This window comes from Xiphophorus maculatus, chromosome 4, assembly GCF_002775205.1.
Source record: "Xiphophorus maculatus strain JP 163 A chromosome 4, X_maculatus-5.0-male, whole genome shotgun sequence".
NCBI classification, from domain to species: Eukaryota; Metazoa; Chordata; class Actinopteri; order Cyprinodontiformes; family Poeciliidae; genus Xiphophorus; species Xiphophorus maculatus.
Genome location: NC_036446.1, coordinates 9,367,316 through 9,391,528, shown reverse-complemented (window position 1 = coordinate 9,391,528; position 24,213 = coordinate 9,367,316). Strand labels below are relative to the sequence as shown.

Here is a 24,213-nt window from a genome sequence, read left to right as displayed (position 1 = left end):
TTTAAGTTTTGAAATTGATGAGGCAGATAAACATGCAGGTATACAGTATTAGAGTCCAATGTTTAACATCAGCCTGACAGTCTTTGAACAATTAATTTTCTAAGATTATATTATCATATTCAAAGTGTGAAGCGCATAATATTTGGAGATGTTTCAATCTACATTTGCCTCATGAGAGATCCTTTGTTAATTTTCAACAATGCTAGTCTGGAAAATGTGCACATAATTCAAACAAAGCATTAAGGGTTATCAGAATAAGGTGGATGTAATCAATATTAACAAACTAAATGCACCACAAACAGACAATAGGGAAAAGCTGTCATTGGCAATGTGACACAATAACTAGTGTCTGCCCCAATTGTTCTAGTTCATTGTTTTTCTTATTCTCAAACCCTCCAATACACACACACTCTCACACAGAGACAGAAGGAGAGAGAGATCTTATGGCAAAGCAATTAAGGGAGCCGTCTGAAGTGAACAATCAGCTGATGTGTCACAAAGCTAAAGAAGAAAAAGGTGATTAGGCAGTTGGTGCAAAAGGCAAACCTCACCAGACAGTTTTTGGCCCTGGTTACACATCCCAGGTATTTTAAAACGGATATTTAAAAAAGAAAAGTCATTCAATTTAGAAAACAATCTATACACTTGCTTGTCGAATGCCAACACTGCTGTGCTACACCTGTATTAACAGCATGTGGGTATATGATCAACTTTACTACAGAACTTAAAAGAAGATCCTGAACATAGCTAAAGGATTGCTTGGCTACCTTAGCTACCATATTATTTCTGTAATAGTGTTTACCATTTCCCCAAATCTCACATTTCAAGTTTAAAGGAAAGTTGGGGCATAACCAGATAAGACATAAAATAACCCCCAAAAATTGCTTCAGTTATTTTTGTCTAGCACAAAAAGCAAGAGTAGGCATTTTTTGACTAGTTTCTGCATATGTAGATCACACCACAAACTAGTTTTGTTTGTTTGTATAAGTCCATACAAATTGGATGGAAATTACATTCTACAAGTCCATAGGATTTGTAAGCTTACTTTTTATCATGGCGATCTGGCTGTTTACTCTGTTGACGTCAATATTAGAGTGTGGCAACAACATAGATGCAGCAGTCATTGCAAGTTCTTGAAACAGGTAGATGATGAATTTACAATCTGGATGCAGAAAGGTGAACTTCCCCTGCTGTGAGCGCAGCTGTGAAGATCCGTTGTACATAGACGAGCAAAATAACGTTGGAATGAGGGACGTGCTGTTCATTTGAAAAAGTAAAAATGAAAAGTCCCAACAACATCAGAAAAGTCTCTAAATTTGTCTCAGATACTAGAAAGACGTTAATATTTCTGAGCATGTCCCACAGGATGCTGGACACATAGTAACAGTTAGTAGTTTAAATTAAAACCACCTAAATTATTGACATTTTTTCTTCATCTAAAGGCCACATTTTAGTTGAGCACTTTGAAGCAAACTGATGCAGACATTTATCTAATAACATGGTGACAAGTTTTTACCAGCAGTGCTATATCTGCTAATGGTTGAAAAAGAGATGGGACAAACAGAGAGATAAAAGCATGTTAAGACCTGGTGAGACCACAGAGGCTGTTCTTTACAAAGATATGTTTATCCGTCTGTTATCTGGAAAAGCTGGGTACAGTTGCTTACACTATAAACAAAAGTAGCACCATTTGGAATTAAATCAATATTTTTACTGTAGGCCAGTAAAGCTGTAATAATACCGAAATGGAAAGTGTTAAGCTTGCCCATATGCCATCTGTGTGGAAGCAGAATGTTGTGCAGATTTAAAGTAATAGTGGGTCTTTGCAGTTCAAAATATTTGATAACCATAATTAACAATGGATTTTAATAAGAGAGAGTAATTAGAACATACTTGCATCTAAACATCTCACTAGTTGATGTTAAATTTAAACTAGTTTGAACAATATTTGTGAGTGAGGGGCAAAAAGCATTCAGTTTTTAGAGTTGTGAATGACTGCTGGTTTGTTATATTGGTTGGCATTTTGGAGAAGATTTTGTAAAGTCTTCACCAAATGCTATAAAGTTTAAACCTAACTTAACAATTTGTGACATTATTAAAACAACACTCCCTGGGAGAGGTTACTCCAGGATGTTGCAAAGTAGGCTCAGACCAAAGGACCAATCTTGTATTCATGAGAGACATTGTGGCATTTTTCCTGACTCAGGAACAGTGAACCACATCTTTAATAGAACTGCTCATGCGAGTTTCCTTGTCTTTTCTACGAATGTTATGTAGATCTGGAAAAACATTATGACTGTAACCCTCAAAGCATTTCCAAGGGTGTGCTTCTGGAGTATGTCATACATAGGTGGATTTTAAGGTACGGTCTTGAATATCCAAAGAAAAACTTGTGAGCATAATGTCAAGCTTGTTTCCACACTTCACTGAACTTCATCAAGGCTGCCCCTTCTCACCAAGAATATTTGAGGTGTTCATGCCCTGGTTTCATGACTCAAGTGGAGAAATTCTAGTATCTTTAATTTGTTGATGAATCAAACCGAGAGAAAATGTACAGATGGATGGTGATTTCCTTTGCCATTATCATGGTTATGAAAGAGCTTAGCCAAAAGTGAATTTCTTGATTCACTGGTTGATCCACTTTCCAAACTTCACTTATTGCCACTAGGGACCAGAATAAAGAGACGCTGAATATAAGCTCCTCAAATGAGCTCTCTCCGTTGGGTGGCTAAGCTAAGCTTTTGTGATAAGTTGAGGAACTCTCCCTTCCAGGAGAAGTTCTGAGTAGGGCCACTGCTCCCCTGCGTCAAAAGGAATTAGTTTAGGTGGTGCAGGCATCTGATCTCCGCTGCCAATCTCTGGAGGTTCTCAGGGCATGCCCTTTTGGGAGGAGACACTGGTACTGACTGAGAACTTGCTGGACAGACTGTGCCGCATCACTTTTTATTCGCTTTGAAGTGAACAAAAAGTGATGAAAGGAACAGAAGGTTTCTGGTTTCTCTCCTAGACTTGTTACCACCATGACCAGACCTTGGATAAAATGCATGATAATGACAAAAAAATAATAATTCAATCCCATATTACCATCAACTACAAATTCTGAATACAACGTATTTTTATAGGAACCTGTTTGGCTGAGTAGAATTTTGACAATCTGTACCTGGGATTGTATTTTTTTCCCTTAACACTCCTTTCTGATACATGCAGTTTTTTAATGGTGTAATCACACTGCCTCTGATGTGTCATGAGCAAAGTACAGTAAATCTCTCAAAAGCACATGCAAGTAGTGAAAAAGAGACACTTCAGGCAGTTCTTGCGGTGCAATCAGCAGAGATTTCATTGTCTTATTTTAATGCATTCCACAGGGATATGGCGTCTTTCTTTTTTTAGCGTCATTGTTTGTGCACAAGAGTTGGGTTGATTTTATTGCAAAGAATTCACATTTCTTGTACACAGCACATCCTCCACTAGCCTCTTCCACAAAGTCTAGCGGTTCAGCCCATCACCTCTAATGCGAACAAAAGGTCAGTCCTTAATTATTCATTCGGGATGTCAAACAATGCTTGCCGGCTGTTATTTAGGGTGGGGGAGACCCCTATGAATAATTCAGGTGCAGGATTCTCTTTCCTTCAAAAAGTGGCACTGTGGCTTGGATGTTTGTGAGAGCCTTATCTCCATGCAAAAACCCTCTGTCATTCCTGAGCTGACCTTGGCTGTCGCTGCCGCAGCAACACGGGTGGCACAGAAGGTGGCAAGGACTTGTGTTCTTCCTGTTTCTGCAGGCCTCCTCCACACATCGAGAGTGAGTAGGAAGGACAACAGGGAGCTGACTGCTCCTTGTCCAATCTCCCTCAGTGTCTGTTTACTGTACACTATGTGCCATGCTGTGGTGGGTGGGTGCCATTGTACAGAAGGAGCAGATTACTCTTTTTACAATGAGTTATTCTGCTTTTCACCCGAGGTGCGTTTCTGTTTTGGTACACAAGATATGTCAATTGCTCTTAAGCAGCTTTCTTAAACTGGAAAGAGGTGTTTATTGCAGCTGAAGAGGCAAATGCAGATATTAATGCTATTAAAGTGCATTAAACTGAAGAATGGTGTAATGTGAGTCACTTGCATGGAGGGATTAGAGGGAAGCGGCATGGAAGGGATTCTTAGTAAGGAGAGAAAGTGAAAATGTTCATCTTGTTATGAGAGAGGCAGGGGGTAAACTGAGGGACAGAAAGTGTGTGTGTGTGCATACATGTGTTCATCTATGTGTGAAAGGGGGGAAGGCTTATGCCAACTCTACTACCGCTGAGCAATAACAGAAGCACATACGCAGATAGATACAGAACATGTTTTTCAAGCAACGGATGGCATGGAGCCCAGAGAAAATCAAATTAGGAGAGTGTTTGTCGCCGTTAACGCAATCAACAGATCGATCGTACCCTCCTATGGCCACCATCTTACAGATTCAGTTTGTACTGAGGCATTTACTGAAGACAGGGAAGATTATCAAGGCTGTCATTATTGACAAAATACTTGATTAATGATGTAATGCACTTCAGTATTCATCAGTAGGGAAAAAAATATTATTTTGATTTTCTTAATTAGTTTGTACCTGTGTCAACAAACTTGATACAACTTATCAGAGACAGTTACAACCTGTTAGTGTGTTGGAGGAAGATTTAAAAACCCAACAAAGTGGGGTATGCTGTGGTGGCACAGGGGTTAAGCACAACCCACATATGGAGGCCTTAGTCTTCAACGCAGCTGGCCTGGCGACCTTTGCCACATGTCTTCCCCTTCTCTCATTACCCACTTTCCTGTCAATTAACTATCAAATAAAGGCCACTAGTGCCAATAAAATCTTTAAAAAAACACACACACACGCCCACATCAGAAACAGTAATAGCAGTGCCATAGTGAATAAAATGAGTTATTATTTAAAATTTTGTTTTAGTACCCATCATAATATCCAAAATGCAGTATTTGTAATTATCACAGTATTTGGTTGAATTAAATAATGTTGATAGAGTTCTATAAGAGTTTTAAGTGACTCAGTTCCAGATCCTTGATAGAAAAATTTTTATTTGCACAGAGTGACATTAAGGGGTTGGGTTGTGTCAATATTTCTCTGAGACACACTAACCTTATTTTCTCCAATCTCTGTGCAACAAAGTGACAAGGGCCATTTATCTTATAGCTGTAAACAAAAGGCTGATGAAACACAGGTTTAGTGAGAGTGCTTGGGGAAAAAAACGTTAGAATTCATATTAGCAGTTATAACCTTAATAATGAAGCTGCTGTTACTGTGCTTCTTACGTTGCAATGTAAGGTCATCGAAAAGATCATCTTACATTGGTTTAATCTGGAAGCACTAAAGTGTTGTCTACGTCTTAGCTTTTGATGAGTTTCTGAATCTTGTGTAAAGGGTGGGGAATTCAAGGTTCACTACTGTGTTGGGATGGAGTACGTAGATGAGTGAATTTTTATTAGTTCGGACAAAGCCTCTGCATAGTGCATCCTTAGTAAGATCCAGCATTACCATTGTTTTTTTTTGTTTTTTTGTTGTTGTTCTGTCAATCCAGTTTTTCCGGCATCTGGACACAACCAAAACAGATAGGGTAGTAAGATTTTTGTGAATTTGAGGTTTCTGACATAATTCTCACTTTAAAAAGTTCCAAATGTTTAAGAAGTGGCAGAGACTAAAGTTAGTGCTGTCCACAGCTTCAACCTTTAGTTCATTCACACATATACTGTATGTATAAAGTGTAAACATATTGATAAAACCAACAGACCTAACATCACAGAATCTGGCTTTCCGAATAGTTGCTGAGAACAGTTTGGGTGTTTTTTTTCTCCGTTTAGTCAAAATAATAATAATAATTCTCTAACCAGTTGTCTGGAATAAACAATTATTTCTCCTCAGTAATATATCCCCACTGTGAGAGTCTTTATGGCTTCATCCAGATCCCTGTAAGGCCTTTAAATGTCAGTCATCTTTGACGTATATGGCTTAATTTTGCTTAACAAAGTTGTTCTTGTATAATCTTTTATCAATGTGCTTCTGTTAAATGTGAGTAAATTCTGTATGTATAAAGATTTCCTGAATCAGTTATTTTTGTTGTGTGTACTATGCTTTTAAAAAAAAAAAAAATCAATGTAATACTAACACAATAGGCAAAAATAATCCCATGTTCCCTCCTTACAGATTCCATGTTGTCTCAATGCTGCAAAGTATGATTGTAAACATTTGCATTTACTAACAATCCATTTACTAATTTGTATCCATGATTTAATTTTTCGTTACTTTTCATTTTTAAGGCCACATTTTTTGTTTGTACAAACTGATTGTTTTGAAGTTTACTGAGCTACAATGAAAGCAAAAATGTACATGTGGAGTAATCCTGAAAAAAAAACAGGAACAATTTGGATATTGTTAACAATTAAGCAAAATGTTTTTATTTTGCATATTCTCAGTCTTATTTTTCTTTTTTCGTTTCTTTTTCCAGTGCCTTTAGAGGATATCTGTATTTTTTTTCTTTCTGCAGCCACAAACTTTACATTAAACTGTACAATAAAGGCACTGAAGATTTCATTTTTTTGAGTTTGCTCACTGAGTTCTGTTCTATAGGCGTCCCATGTAAGACAAACAGCAATGTCACTAAAATATATGACATTTACTTGATTGCAAACACCCCAAATTTCCACTGAAGAATCTGACTAGCATTATTCATTTCACTTGAATGGGGCTATGTCGTCACTGACGAATCTAAATGTGGTCTACAGTTATAAAGATTTCTGATGCTGGAAAATGTGTACTTGATACAGCACAATAACACATTGTATTATTTCATGAACCTCTGCATCATTGTTTAGGCACCATCATTAACAATAGTCTATAGCTTTACTGCAGGACCTGCAGTACTTCACACCACTTATCATGAGAGTTGTAATCAGCATCTGACAATGGCAGGAACATATTTATAGTTGGATAAATTTTCTTTAACACCTCCCTTTTAAGAAAGAAAAAACTTTTTAAGATATTATACTGAGAAGAACTACCTTTCCTTTTTTTAAATCTTTATCAGCTTTCAACATCTAGGTGCTGGGAATTCTGAACGTTCATCTTTGCAAATTAAGCTCAGACAGACTGGATGGATGATGTTTTTGAAGATCAATTATAAAGTCTTACCAAAGATTTGCAATTAGATTTAGATTTGGACCTTGACTTGGCCTAAGACACGGACATGCTTTGATGAGAATCATTCCATTGGTCCTCTGGCTGTATGTCTAGAGTTGTTTTCCTTCTGAAAGGTGAACCTTTATCTTAATATTTGGTTGTTTTTCCATTTTCTTCCAGTAGTGCTCTATATTCAGTCTCATCCAACTACCCAACAATCCTGACCAGCTTTCCTGTCCCTGATAAAGAAGGGCATTGGAGTTCACAGATTAGCAGATTTAATGTTGTTAATGACACTACTAATACCACAGAAGGGATGGTATGCACAGGGTAATAGCAATTAGTTTTTTTCCACAGTTTTTATTAAGATTTTTTGGTGCCATCATTCTTCCACATGTTTGATTCTTCTGCTCCTCCAGAGTTATTTTCATCATCTTGGCTGTTTCTATGTTTATTCATCTCTAAATTTTGTACAGCCAAGTTACAGTATGTTTACACTTGTGCCACTCTTTTCACTTTCAAATGATGGTTTTTGAAAAGTCAAAACCTTTGCTTGCAATATCGTATTATAACATAGCTAATTTTTAAACTTGTCCTTGTGATGCTGCTTCTTCATTAATGTTATCTAAAAAAAAACTTCACAAAGCAGCTACATTAATTAATATGGAGATAAAATCACAACTACTAAACTGGTGATTTAGTGATTTCTGAAGGCAATCGTTGCACTTGATTTTGTTTTGAGTTATCACAGCAAAGAGGCTGAATATATATGAACTGCACACTTTTGAGATATTTATTTGTAGAAAAACATTTTTCATTCTGATTTACAATCATGCACTGCTTTGTGTTGATCCTCCAAAGAAAACTTCCTATGAAAAATGTTAAGGACAAAATATTTAAACTTTGCAAGACACAATATATGATACAGATTTTAAAGCTGATAAAACTTTCTTGAGAAATTAAATAAAAAAAAATGTTACAGAGTTAATAGAACCACATTTACCTGGACTCCTATGAAATGTTTATTTCAAAGATGAGTTTATACACAACCACAAGCATCTTTACAAAACAAAATGAGTTTGTTTTTTTCTTCTTTGTTACCCAAAATGATTTAACACAAGCCCTGAATAGAGGGTCATTCTTTCAATTAGATTTTCATTAAGCACATGTAATTATTTGCAGTCTCTACACTCTGACCCTGCAGGAAACACATTTTAAGCAAAGGATCCAGATTTTTTATTTTTTTGTAGAGAAAATATGGCACTTACCTCCAAAGTATTTACTCATCTGGAAAACAGTTTATATGAATATAGAAAAAAAATATAGGATTTGTGTTATTTTAGATTATAGGCAGTAGCTTTTGACAGCCTGTAATAACAATCTTTTATTTTTAGGCTGATGAAGGCTGACTCTGACAACAAAACAAAAAAAAAACAACAACATTGTGCTGAGTGGTAAAAAAAACCTGGGTGGGTGGCCAGCCAGTGCAACTACATGTTATTTGGTACTTAACCTTTAGTATTCAGAGAACATCATAAACACAGTTTTCCTTGGTATTCAATATAAGATTTAAAAAGTAAATTGTTGTACTTGTACTTGTAATTGTACTAATTTAACCATACTTTACAGGCAATGTTTGCATGAGTAAAATCACTCTGTTGTGTGCACACTGTACATGCAAACATCTGGGAAATCATTAACATAGAACATAAACAGGACTAGTTTACTAATGGAGCCTTTGTTTAACGCCTATAGGACAGTCAAGATGGGACAATTCATTCCAACCAAAAATTCTTGCAGGTTGATATCTGTTAAATGAAAAAACATTTTCAAACAATACACATTTTGTTTAACAGCACTGATTAAAGCACTTCACCTTTACTGAGACATCTTGAAAACCAGTGGATTAGATATAATTTTATATATGACTAAGAGTAATTTTGAGAACATTTCAGCTGTGAAAATCAAGTTGGGATTTTTCTTTTTTCTCTATCCGAGATTAGGCATCTCTTCTCTACAAAGGTTTTTATCTGTTATAAATATTAGAAGATACAATGCATTATTTAAGCTTTGATTGACTAATACTAAATATCCTTTACATTTCTCAAACTGGAACAGCAACCTTACAGTCAACCTCAGTTATGAACTTAAACATCAGTGGTGGTCACCTGGAATGCTAAACTAACATATTTCATAAACATATGGCAACATATAGTTCTAGTTAGGCGCCTTCTGTGTTTTGCATCACACACTTCACATGCTTGCTGAGTCTTGGTTTATTAAACATTTGGCTGCAGCTGCACATATCAGCCCCCACGAGAGAAGTATGTTCAAGTAAAACATATATATCATCGTTATCAGTTTTGCTGTATCCCAAATAACCCAGAAGCAGTTTTAACCTGAATACTAAAGGTGCTTCTCCAGAAAAGCTTCATTAGATAGAAAAAACTCAGTTTGTCTGTCAGCTTCCGTTTGTCAAAACTAAGAAGTTTGTAAAAGACATTTCTAGTTTATTCAAGCATTTCTCAGATAATTTTAACTATGGTAAATCTGTCCAGAGTTACAATCTGAAGAGCTTTAATGCTGGAAACAATTTATGTTATGTGGTAAATTATGTGGTTTATTTTCATAAAACAGCCACCCATAAAAAATTAATGAAGACTGTAAGCATTTCTGTTCATATTTTTTTCAGTAGTCAGCAGACATTAAAGAGTATCATGGCAAACTGCTGATATAATTCTATAAACCTTTAATGCCCCAATGTTATGTCTTCTAGAAATAAATTTTTAATAATTCACTAACAGTTTAGTTTTAAATTTAGTTTAACATTTTAGTGTACAGAAGGAAATGAGTTATGAACCTTTGCCTGCTATAAGAACTGAAAATTCTTATAGTTAATTCTAAATATGGACTTAACATGAAAGGATCGTCAGCATGGTTTACTGATGTGATCCATTTTCTGGACATTATTTACCCTATGCCTGATGATTAGAATGAAATCAGAGATAAAACAGGTCCTGTTTTACAAAATGTTGGTGCATTAGGAACCTGAACATGAGGTGAAAAAAAATTTTCAAACCTACATAGAGCTAAATGTTTTTGACCTAACAGCTACAAGATTCTGACAAGATAAATATAAGCATGAATACACACTGAAACAAAGGCAGACAAAACAGAAACAGTCAACTTGAAGTCAGACAGAGTAACCGAGAAGAGAAGAAGTGACATAAAGTAAAGAGAAGAGGGAGGGAACAAAAATACACACTGGGGTTGATAAGATGCACATAAAACAATTAAGATTGTTCCAGGAGCAGACCAAATCTCTGACATCTGAGAACATAGGCTACCAAAAAGACCAAAAGTAATTTCTGTCAACTGGACTTAAGAAATAAATTTGCAGTGCAAAATAAAATATGCTTAACTGCAATTTCCACTAATATCAGTACTTAAAATTGGTTCCACACTGGAAACAGAAAAAATAATTAACTCTTTTAGAGCATAATATATTGAAGCTTCAAGTGACGAGATGAGAAGCTTATTAAAGGGTCATAGGGAGTATGTGGAAATAAACCTGTAAACAAAATGTAAATGGTACACAGACCTATTGACATGAAATGTACTCCGGGCATTGCCCAACTAATGCAATTAGCTCAAACAAAGAAATCAAAACCAGTGAATCCATAAAATGTGAGCTCAAAAGTGAAATGACCCAGGAAAAGCGCATTGATCAGAAAAGCTGGTACAAGGCAAGGACAATCAAGAAGACCACTAAAATACGTCAGTATTCATGCCCCCTTTATATGCTAGTTGACATAAGATTTTTGATGCATCACACTAGAATCATGTGACGATGGACACTAGCAAAGAACTCTGGATTTCTGCAACCTACGGACTGAAATCTAGTACCTCAGTGGTGCAAGGCAGGCAGGTATCAACTGCACCACCAAGCTGGGGTTTTAATAACTCTGCTTTTGCAAAACGTGCCAATAAGATGTAGATGTAATGGGTACAGACATATTTGCAAACATTTTTATATTTCAATAAGCTCAAACCTGTGGTGAATAGAAAATCTAGACAAGATAAGGTACATTTCATAGGAGTTCTGTTAATGGATTCAAAAGAATAATCAGCAGAGGTGGGGACTCGAGTCACATGACTTGGACTCGAGTCAGACTCGAGTCGTTAAAATCACGACTTGAGACTTGACTTGAAAAAATGCTCAAAGACTCGGACTTGACTTTGACTTTCATGCCATTGACTTGGGACTTGACTCGACTTGAAGCTGTTTACTTGAAAAGACTTGATATTTTTTACTGAAAGTCTTAAAATTTAAAACACATTATTTATAAAGTGGCGTCATTAATTAATATCACTCACTCTGTATCAATATGCGCAGACCGTCACTATGGTTTTCCTCTCTCCTTATGTATGTATGTGTACGTAGCTGCAGCACAACCAATCAAATTAACAGGATTTGGACGTTTAAAAAAACGCGGCAAAGCTGCAGAGCTCAGGGAACGAAAGACGAAATAACCGCTCGAATATGCTTCCGCGAGTAATTTCTTTTGGCTATGTAGGTTATGAACTTTCAACTAGAAACCGAACTGCAACTTGTAAAACATGCAAGAAGAGAATATCGGATGGAGATGCCACGACATCCAACTTTGTCCGGCATTTGAAGCTTCACAAAGATCGGTAGGTGGCGCTTTTCTTTTGCTGTAAGATAGTTGACTTTAGCTAACTTCGTGTTAGCATGTGTACTCCGGGTTAAATTGGTGATTATTTACCATAAATCCGGTCCTTCAAATGCCTCCACAAATAATGTGCACCGTGTTAGCTCAGGAAGCCGGTGGATAGTGAGCGGGGCTCCGGAACAGAAAGCAGATTCTGGACCTGAACACAGGGAACAGAGTCTCTCTGTCCCATCATGATGATGAGCCGGGACTAGTATCATCTAAGGATGGTTGGTGTATTTGAAGACATCTACGTTGGGAAATTATATTGACAATATATTGTTTTGACAGGTCAGAGAAAAGAGGAAAAACATGCTGTTATGGTTCTTTGTATTGTGCTGTGGAAATGTCAGCATTTTCGTCTTTTTTAATTGAATATCAAGTTTAACAGAACTGGGCAATAAAGTGGTCCAATTTAAAAATGTTTTTTATACTTTGTGTTCAGCTACACATGTTCTATCATTTGAGATAAATACATATTTTAAAATGAACAAATGGTCTATTATTTGAATTTTATGTATAATTGCAAATTATATAAAAAAAAATAAAATAAAAACGACTCGAAATGACTTGAAATTAAAGGTTCCTGACTTGAGACTTGACTCGACTTTTGCCTGTCTTTACTTGAGACTTGACTCGGACTTGAGGAAAAAGACTTGAGACTTACTTGAGACTTGCAACACAGTGACTTGGTCACACCTCTGATAATCAGACAGTTGAGCTATCAGAAAACTACACATCTGGATTGGCAGAGGGAGTTTATCCATTTAAACTACAGGTAATGCACTACATATCGATGCGTGTGCACATAAGACATCTTTACTGAAGAAAAAGTATATTGCATCCTGCGTAAGGTGTGTGTCAATTAAATATTACTTCCTATGGTCAAACAAGGCCAAAATGTAGCTCTATGGATAGTGTTAAGGAAAATGATTAATTTTAGTGCTTAATACAGTTAATCTACGACATGTGTAACAGTTATGTATAATACTCTTATTTGGAACAGTTTTCTGTTGAACATTTGGGAATTCAGCTGAAGAAGCAGGCCGAAGCAGGGCCCTTTGCCTCCCCCGCTGAAGACAGAGCAATAAATTTGCATTCCGAAAAGGGGGAAGAGACTTCTTGGCGCCTCTCCCTCGTACCTGGCGCGGCCCAAGACGAAGTCGTCCGCCCTTTCACTTAGACAAAAACCAGACATCGGGGCTGTGATGAGGGGAGTTTCTAAGTTTCTAATTGGTCAAAGAACGGAACGCCTTGACTGCATATATTAAATAGGGAAACACCTCTTTCATTAAAAAGTACAAGTCAGCAAGCCAACGGAGAGTTTTTTTCCATCTTTTCCTCCACATTTTGGGCGCCTTTGTCTGTCTTATGTGTTTTGTGTTTGTCTGTCTACCCCTTGTGTGTTTTTTATTTTCATGAGAAAATGCATATCTCTGTTCCTCTGCAGCTTTGTTGTCGATTGCTTTGTATGAGATTAAACTCTGTGATCTGTGACGTCAACATGTTTTGTTGTTGTTTCGTTTAACCAGCACGCGGTCGCTGCACGTCGCCCATGGAGAGCGTCACTCGTCAATCCCGGGCAAGATTAAAGAGGAAAAGAGCCAAACGTTTTGTCCAACGCTAGCATAAATTATCCTCTTTTTTAATAATAGAATTTCACAATCCTGATTCTTGACAAGAATTTGAAAATGAATTGGTGGTGGTGTTTGTTTTAAGAAGTAAACTTGATTCTACACACACTCGCAGATGGTTTCAGAGAAAGACAATAAAACTGCAAGAACTGTCTGGATAATCACCTGGCTTGACAATTTGAAAATGTGGTGGAAAGATGGTAATCATAGAAAGAATGGAAGGTCGGAGTGCATAGAAGCATTGCATTTGAAGACAATGTTTGAAAGAAGAAATCAAAATAACTCCTGAGCAATGCATGCAACTCATTTCTCATGAGTTCATGCATTTCTTGAGAAGACAGGAGATGTCTTCTCAAGTTGTCATATTAGTGCCTGCACCACCTAATGTCACATAGCTTAATTATAATGATGTCCAAACCACTAAACAACTAAAGACTAAGGGGGAAGAAAATAGGCTACATCACTCAGAAGCCAGTGTGTAGAAGCAACAAGCAAAAACAGTTCACAGGCCATTCTGGCTGTAGACCAGTCTGGCTGAGCAAAGATCCCCTTGGGACTCATTCAGGACGTAGGTTGGAGTGGTGAAATGGAGAAACCTCTACGGATTGAACAGATGGCTGGTGGCCAGAATGAAAATGGAACAGAAGCAGAGGCGGCTCATGGTACCTGCATGTCCAGGACAGCAGAACCCACTCAAATTAGAGGACCAGGATGCAAACATGATCTAAAATGCAGGGGGCCTTTTGGTAGAATCCAGTGAAATATATGACATCTCAGGTTAGTGGAGGCAAGTCTGGCTGGATTTTGTCAGAGCTGGTAAGTTGTTTTGGCAGAGGAAGTCAGGGAAGACATGAAGATTGGCTGGGGTTCAAAAAGGCAGGAAATACTTGAAGAGATTCATAAGACATCAATAAAAATAATAATAGGGAAGAACAGAATGGCACAAAGCATACAAAGATGCTTGAAGAAACCCTGAGAGATTAAAAATACAGTAAAGAGCCTTATAATACATTGGCGGTCCAATAAATACCTGTGGGCAAAATGTCTAAATACATTTAATATTATTTATAATCTAACCAAGCTTTTACTGAAATGGTAAACAACATGCAGTAATAATTTGTCCTCATTTATATATCTTTCAAAAAATAGATGCAGATTAAATTACTGGATTGTGTCTTTATTCCTGGTGAAGAACAGAGCTACTCTAAATGTTTAATAGGAAAATCTCTTTTGTCAGATTATATGTGCTTTTAGTTGTTATACTGCTTTACATGTCTGTCCAATCTTATAGTATGCTGGGGGTCTGATTTTCTTAGGCAAAAGTTACATTGACACATCAAGTAGTTTCTCTTTTGCTTCGCTCTTTTACCTGAACTGTTCAGCAACAGATACATATCATCTACGTGCACTACGGAAATATTTGCTACATTTATCAACACTTGATTGCTCTGAAAGTCAAGTTTTGTTGTGCCAATTTAACAGATGAACCTTTACACTTGGTGGATAATAATTGTTTTATTTCAATGCCATTTCCAAATGATATTTTATTAATTTATTCTTCAAAGAACTTAAAGAAAACCGACAATTTCTAAAACTTATCTTATAGGCTTAATATTATGTAAAAAGTTTTGCTAAAAGTAATATAGTGCAAAGATAGTTCACACAGACAACACAACCTGTTGGCTTTGTGGAGGAAAAATGGACACATGATTTCAAGATTTCAAGACATCGGGGGCAGTTCCCCTGGATTGGCAGACTGGGGTGGTGGTCCCCCTGTTCAAAAAGGGGGACCGGAGGGTGTGCTCCAATTATAGAGGGGTCACACTCTTAAGCCTCCCTGGCAAGGTCTATTCAGGGGTCCTGGAGAGGAGGGTCCGTCGGATAGTCGAACCTCGGATCCAGGAAGAGCAGTGTGGTTTTCGTCCTGGTCGTGGAACACTGGACCAGCTCTACACCCTCGGCAGGGTCCTGGAGGGTGCATGGGAGTTCGCCCAACCAGTCTACATGTGTTTTGTGGACTTGGAGAAGGCGTTCGACCGTGTCCCTCGGGGAGCCCTGTGGGGGGTTCTCCGGGAGTATGGGGTACCGGGCCCTTTGATACGGGCTGTCAGGTCCCTGTATGACCGGTGTCAGAGTCTGGTCCGCATTGCCGGCAGTAAGTCGGGCTCGTTTCCGGTGAGAGTTGGACTCCGCCAGGGCTGCCCTTTGTCACCGATTCTGTTCATCACTTTCATGGACAGAATTTCTAGGCGCAGCCAAGGTGTTGAGGGGGTCCGATTTGGTGGCCTTAGGATCTCATCTCTGCTTTTCGCAGACGATGTGGTCCTTTTGGCTTCATCAGATCGTGATCTGCAGCTCTCGCTGGAGCGGTTCGCAGCCGAGTGTGAAGCGGCCGGGATGGGGATCAGTGCCTCCAAATCCGAGGCCATGGTCTTGAGCCGGAAAAGGGTAGAGTGCCTTCTCCGGGTCAGGGGGGGTGTCCTGCCCCAAGTGGAGGAGTTTAAGTATCTCGGGATCTTGTTCACGAATGGGGGAAGAAGGGAGCGGGAGATCGACAGGCGGATTGGCGCAGCGTCTGCTGTCAAGCGGGCGCTGTACCGGTCCGTCGTGGTGAAGAGAGAGCTGAGCCAAAAAGCGAAGCTCTCGATTTACCGGTCGATCTACGTTCCCACCCTCATCTATGGTCATGAGCTTTGGGTCATGACCGAAAGAACGAGATCGCGGATACAAGCGGCCGAAATGGGTTTTCTCCGTAGGGTGGCTGGGCTCTCCCTTAGAGATAGGGTGAGAAGCTCAGTCATCCGGGAGGGACTCAGAGTAGAGCCGCTGCTCCTTCACATCGAGAGGAGCCAGTTGAGGTGGCTCGGGCATCTGGTCAGGATGCCTCCTGGACGCCTCCCTGGTGAGGTGTTCCGGGCACGTCCCACCGGGAGGAGGCCCCGGGGAAGACCCAGGACACGCTGGAGGGACTATGTCTCTCGGCTGGCCTGGGAACGCCTCGGGATTCCCCCGGAGGAGCTAGAAGAAGTGGCTGGGGAGAGGGAAGTCTGGGCCTCCCTTCTGAAGCTGCTACCCCCGCGACCCGACCTCGGATAAGCGGAAGAAGATGGATGGATGGATGGATGGATTTCAAGATAAAAGTATTTTTTTAAAAGACTGTTTTGAAGTTTGTATCTTCAAACAGATTGGGGAATAATTTGCATAAATTGTCTTCTATAATGTATCAATTACTGATAAAATATTTATGATTAGTGGGAGGAAATTATTCAAATGATTTTATTTTACATCAAAGCAAATCTGTGTTTTTAGGCTATGTCTCACTTGAAATACCACTTCTTTACCGAAATTATTTCGGTAAAGAAGCGGTGTAATATGAGAGAAACAATATGACTGTTTTCTGAGTAACAAGCCATTGAACCAGCAGCACAAGAAGATAAAGGATATAACTTTCATCCTTGCTGCCAGTGATGTCTGTGTGTTGTTGTTTTTCCTATGACTGTAAATCATATCGTTGAACAATGAGGAAAAGCCCAGATGTTGATGTCACATTTGAGTAATTGGAGCCACTCCTGTGAATGTATTTTAACGTATTATGCAAAATTCACTTTTTGCATATGTCTGTTACCTAGCAACCCCAAACCGACCCCAGCCCCTCACCTGGCAACCCAATCATACATGTTTTGGTCAAAATTGTGTGATGAAAGGCTACTCAATGAGAATTAAGCCATTGTTTCAAAAGCAGATTGGAATTTGCAAATGTACAAAGGGACAATGACTTTCATCTGATGATGGGAGTTCATCCTGTAACAGGTAGGTTGCCAGTTCCAACCCTGTCTCTCTCATTTGCAGTGTCCTTAGGCAAGACATTTAACCTGGTGGTGGTCAGAGGGCCCGGTGGTGCTGGTGTATATGGCAGACTCACTTCTGTCAGACTGTGGTTACAGTGTAGCTTATCAGCATGTGAATCTTTGTGTGAATGGTTTACAAGTACAGGCCAGTCACCATGACATCGCAAATAAAGAACATTATGTAGAAATATTGACGCATCATTCAGACATCAGCCAGGAAGTTAAAGCTTCAACACAAATATGCCTTCCAAATGGACAATGACACCAAAATTACAGCCAAAGTGATAACAACAAAGTCAATGTTTTGACATGGTCATCACGAAACCCTGACCTCAGTTCTATCAAGAGTTTGTGGGCAGATCTGAAAGGGCATTTGTGAGTGAGGAGGTGCACCAACCTGACTCAGTTCCACCAGTTCTGGCAGTAGGAAAAAGTCAGAACTCCAGCAAACTACTGAGAACCTTGTGGAAGAAAATCCAAAACATTTAACCACTCTGACAGTTCAAAGGTAACATTACCAAATACAGACAACATGTATGTAACCTTCTGATTTCGAAGACATTAATAAATATATTTTTTGGCATATTCGTCTCTCATTATTTGCCAATTATGAATGTTGATAATTCTGGCTCACTTAAATCAAAAGTTTGATCTGACTTAATTTTATATAGTGAAATAAAAATGGTGTCTATGTATTTGGTGCATGCTAAATATCCGGTTTCTACTGTATAGAAATATTTATTTATATTTATCCATCCATGTTCTTAGAATCTTTTGCACTCATATAAACTGAAATATAGATTTTTATTTTTCTCAGCTTGCTGTTATTACAGCAATATCACAAATGAAGTCAAGACAAAATTAGGTCATTCATAATGAACCAAATAACAAAACAAAAAATTTTTTTGTTCAATTTAAACTTTGTGACTGAACTGAATTGTTTTTTTTTTCTTGTAAGGTGTCTTTTTTCAGTTTATGTTTTCAGGCATTTTTGTTTGATTCACAAACTTTGTAGTTCTTATTTCCTCTTATTGATTGTGTGGAACAAGTAAATATGGTTTATAGTTAGACAAAGTAAACAGAGTAGGTCTAGATCAGGGTAGCACATGGGGTCTACATGTAGTCCAAGTTGAAATCATGTTGCTCAGTGGGATGTTCAAGTTTGTTTCAAAACATTGTTTTACAAATATTGAACTGAGGTGCTTCTCTAAGACTGTGTTTTGGATATCAGAAGTACTTTTAAACAGCTGGATTATGTTTTTTTTTTCCATAATAAAATAAAAAGATCACAATAATTTCTGACTGATAGATTTACTCAGTGTCTCATTGCAGCATGAGTAAATTTTGGTCATGTCCACACTCTTTATGTACCCCTTTAAAGACAAACTTAGACTTTAGTGTGCAAGCCATGCTCCACATTAACAAAAAACACCCCATGCCTACTTGTGTGTAGTAAAACTGTTGCATTAATAATCTCCATTCTTGTTGCATTCTTGCACTGTATCTCATTAAACCATCAATGTCTGTGATGCTCTGTTTGAAAATGCTACCTTGGTATTTCAGTCTGAAAAGGGCATCTAGAATGTAAAGGGCAAAACTGTCCATGGAATGAGTACTGTTCGAGCATGCATATGTGCTTATTGCATCTCAGCATGTCTTGATTTAAAGAGCTATTTTTAATTATTTTAATTGAGCACACAAATCCCAATGGACCTTACCAAGCTCCTCCCACAACCGACCCACGTGACCGCAAGTCTCACAAACAAAGTCTCCTGCCTGTTGTTTCTATGTAAACATGACTCGATTAGTGCATCATTTCTACTGGATTTTCACAATATACCAGCTACTACAATGGACAGAGGAACTAACAAGTTCATATCATCATCTGGGAGGAAGTTACTGGTTTCTCAGTCACAAGCTGGTTGCAAACCTGAGGCCAGCAGGTGTCAGTCACTTATGGTAGATCTGAAATTTGGTTTGATGACATCAATATGAGAAGCTACAGACTGATAGGAGGAACCAAAGAGCTCTGTAAAGGTAAAGGCAAATCTTCTGAAGTTGGGATATAATTAATTTAATTTCACATAATTATCGCGGTAGAAGCCATTTGTTTGTTAAAATTTTATGAAATATATTTGTTCTATTTGATGTTTGTTGTGAATGACGTATACTCACAAAGGAACGAGGTCATTAATCCAAAGTTTAGAAACTACAGCGGCTGTAAAGCGCCACAGCAAAGGTAAACAAAGGTAAAATAACCCGAACAGGTGATCAACTCAAGACCACTCCTACCTTTTTACTCTCTCTCTTTGTAGTTTAAGCACACCTGTTACCGTGGCAACCGCCTGCGCCCTGCAAGACGAGCAAAGATTACGTTGAAAACATAACATTCAGTCCGTTACGATATCAAGTTTCTAGGCTTGATATTTATTTCTCGATTATTAATCAGCGCTTCCCTGAACACAGCGATGGTTGATTGACTAGCTGTACTTGGTGCTAGCGTGGCTAACACGAGTAACAGTTTAGTCCAAAGCCATTTCTGCTAAAATAAAATCTTTAGTGTATGTCAGATACATACACATTGCATATTGATCTGTTTAGCTAACGTAAGACTGTGTAGCAGACAGGCTTCAAGGTGTAGAAGTTGTATCAGTTCTGCCATTATGCTGTACTTAGCTAACGGGAAGCAAAGTGTGTTTGTGAGACGGCCACGCACGTGACCGCGTAGAATGGGCATCAGCCAATGAAAAGCGTCCCCTGTGGTAAGGAGTCTGTTGGGAGGTTTTCACCGTTGAATGAGAGTTAGTTAGAGATAAGGTTATGTAAATAATGCAGATTACATTTAGGCACGCACTATTAAGGTAAATATGCAAATACATTATTTAAAACAATCATGTTAGGTCGTTTTTAGATTCTCTCCACCCCCCTTCTTCTTCAAGGACGGCGCCCCCTATGGACCAGCCGCCATGGACCCGTCAGGTTACTTCTGGGCCTCTGTTGACTAGCGTCCCAAACACGAAGCTAACTAGACAATCCTGTATGGTGGCTAGGGAAACATTATAAACATTTGACCAATCAGTACCGCTGAATCGCGCCCTGTTGCTTTGGTGATAAATTGATAATGGCGACACATGTTACCCAGAGAAAGCTGACCGAATTCTCCACCTTGAATGACATTGCAGAGAGGATTTTACAGATGGCCGGTAAGCTACAACTTCTGTTCCTCAGCATGTTTTATTGGTTTTAGTAACAACATTGCTCTGGTCTTTTGTGTTTATTTTTTGCTGTTTATCAGCTGTTATCAGTTGTTCTTTGCTCATAATCAACTATTATCATTGATGTGTGTGTTTTTCATGTTGCTCTGGTTAGCACAATTCCAATGCTAAGTGTTGGAATTGTGTTGTCACTGATGACACTCTTATTTTCTTCTTTGAGTTTCTGCTGTTATCTTGCTAATGTTTGGTTGATATGATTTTTGCTGGGTCAGATGACCATTATGTGATTTTGCACAAGGAGGAGCTGAAGTCTTGTTTGGTGACTCGGATTTTTGAACACATCTGTTATATTTTGCTGAGCACATGGAAGTCAGATAAATCCAGAGGGATTGTCTGGTGTTGTGGTTCCAGCAGAACTAGTTAAACTTCTAGGCAATCATACAGTTTGGTGTTTTTCTTTAGTCTTATTCAGTCTTAGCTGTTGACAATAATTTAATAATTAATTTCTTTATGTTTTGCAAGTCACTGAATTTGTACTTTTAGCTAATTTAACTCTTCATAGTATTTTGCTGCATGAAAAATACTCTCTTACTGTGGAATTATAGTAATTTGAATCCTTATACTGGACTAGTAATGGAAATCTTAGATTTAATCTTTTGCCACGTCAGTCCTACAAATTTTTTTTCACCAGCCTGCATGTGTTCAACTGCAATCGAATACATTGCGTAGCCTAATTGTTGAATTATTGAACATCTATTTTGAAATTTTTTATTGTATTATTCCAAACACATTCAGTAGGCCTTAAATTCTTGATTTACAGGTGGTGTTGTCCTGTTTTCTTGTGTGTAGTTTGTTGCTGCTGTCGTTTAGTTTGTGTCTGCTTAAATAAAACAATAATTGTGCAAATTTACAGTGCCTTGTAAAAATATTACGTTTTTACGCTTTCAATATTTTGTCAAGTAACATGACAAATTTCAATCTCTTCTCCTGGCATTTTATGTAATACCAATATGCAGCTTTTCATAATTGTGAACTGGGAAAAAAAATGATACATGGTTTTCAACATCTGTGTTTTACCTACATCTATTTTTATTCAACTTATTTAACTTATCAGTCCATCGTTTTATAGAGAGTTTGGTACAACTGCAATCAAAACAGCTGTCTAAATTCACTGATAGGCAAAGACAGCATTATTCGGAGAAATGGCTTAGAGATCTGTGGGAACTCTGAATCTGCTGCAGAGATCTACAGCTCATGTGGAAGCATCTGTTGGTAGTACAGACTATTTGTTATTCTCAGAAGGGGAGTGAATAAAAATGCACACCACGCATTTCAGATTTTTGATTGTAAAATAATTTGAAAACCACGTGCCATTATTCTTTGACTTGATGTCACATAAAATCCCAATAAAGCAATGAATGTGTACTGCACATTAACTCTAATTTTCATCCTCATTTGTACCAATGTGCCTCAATGTTATATACCATGGTGCACTAATCCACAAATTTTATAAAACAAAGACAAACGGACATGCATTGTCTGACTTGGCTCACAAGTGACTGGTTGAACAAAGGGTAAACTACTTTTTTATGGAAAACAAAAAGTCCTGCTGCAATTTGAAACACTATATTGACCAGAAAAGCTAAATGTATGCAGACAAAAATTATGATTTTTTAAAATTGGCTTAATTAACCAATTTTAAATCAAAGGATCTTAAACATGGCTTCCTAATAATGCATGAGAGAAGATAGTGCAGTTGTAAAAATTGATGTTTACATATTTTATTTTTAAATTTTAGAATAAAATGATAAAACGGTAGCAGTTTTATTGATCAGTTTTAGTATGTACTCTGAAAATATATTAAGATATAAAATTTAGTGTCACCCTAAGATTATTATTCTTTCAGAAACGCTTTACTAGTGCACATTAAAAACTTGACACTTACCTATATCGCTAAAATCAAAGCTATGGAACAAAAATTCCGCTCCAAAATCACAAAATACACAGCACGCTATCCAAACCACCTGCATATCCCCAAGAGCGCACAAGTCCAAATAAGGTCAATTACGTAACGGGCTTCCCCAGTCACCAATTAAACGCACAGAAATGGCGTCTCAGCGTAACGCTAACGAGCCAGACATCCAACGCGAAACAAGCGCTCAAACAACGTAATTCAGTCCAAAGGTAAGACAAAAAGTCAAACTTACCGAACCAAACAGAACTCACAAAACCGTTTGAACGAGCCCCCAATTGTTACGACTGGCTCAAGGTCATAACAATAACGGGAGACCATGCAGGGATTAAAGTGCATAAAAAGGAATGTTTATTAACACAAACAACAATGGATTGAGGATGTCAGTATCAGTGGTGTAATGCAAATGCTTGGATGTGGTGTATGAGTGCATATGGAATTGCTGAAGTGCAAAAACAAAGACAAACTCAAATGTGCAAAAGGAGGGGAGCTGAGGCCTGGCAACAAAGCATCAAGGCAGAGTGGACGCTGAAGGCGGAGACAGCCAGGTTTAAATGCTCTGTGCTCCAAATGAATAAAATCAGCAGCACCTGTAAAGGGGAGGAGCACAAAGACAGACAACAAGACACCTGCTTCAGCCCATAAGGCCCAGGGCCGTAACACTAGGCCATATAATTTGTATTTGTGAAACATTAGAAAACATTTCACATGTGGTAAAATGCTTAGCCACAAAATAGAACTTCCACATGTTTCACATTGGGAAACACATCACCCACAACTCCCACCTTATGTACTGTATTATATAGTGTTTTCCCCACACTACATCATGTGATTTCCACAATGGAAACGCAAATGGAAAATATTTATGTTCTTTAAGGTTTCTATTGCAATCATGTTTTATTAGTTTTAACATCAAGACATGTTTTATTTCTTGAAAAGTTCAACGTGAGTCTTGTAAACACAGATTTAATGAACCTGTGAAGTGCTGTAAAACCTTGAGCCAGAAGCATTTGCTCACAGTTTTCATACAGATTGACTTCACTATTATTCAATTATGAATAATAGTGTCAGTAAAAAACAAGTGAAATAGGCTGTAGAGTTACCTACAAATTGGAAACCTATAACTACTTTAATCCCTCACACTTCCACCTGTGAGAACAAGAACAAAGTGTTACTTTTTTATGAAATAATTGTACTGTGACTCTTTCTGAGAGCTTAGAATTTGTATGTATAGTGCAGCTTGACTGTTGAACCAGCTAAATTCATTAAGTTGTTGTTTCTGGCATTTGTTCTGCTAGCTTTTCTTATAGGAAACCTTTAAACCAATTTGAATATTAAAACAAACTTGAGTGCATTGTTTGATAACTAGGATCAATTTAAACTTTGTGACTGAACTGAATTGTTTTTTCTTGCAAGGTGTCTTTTTGTGACATGTCTTGTTAACTGTCACTGAATAAATAAACTGAACTGAATACTGCGGATCTCAAAGGTGTAATTTCAGAGTTGCATGAAATTAATATGATTGTATAATGTACAATAAGAAAATTAATTACCCAAATAATAATTGCTTCATTTCTTCTAAATATAGTCATTAGTATTAAAAACAAAAGAAAAAGAAATTGACAATAAGACTGCAAAACTCG

General features: G+C 37.8%; 1 protein-coding gene across 1 annotated transcript in view; it reads left to right on the top strand.

Moving 5' to 3' along the window:
- chst8 (carbohydrate sulfotransferase 8) overlaps window positions 1-24,213 on the top strand; it is a 175,552-nt gene that overhangs the window by 7,724 nt on the left and 143,615 nt on the right. The gene's annotated exons all lie outside the window — the stretch shown is intronic.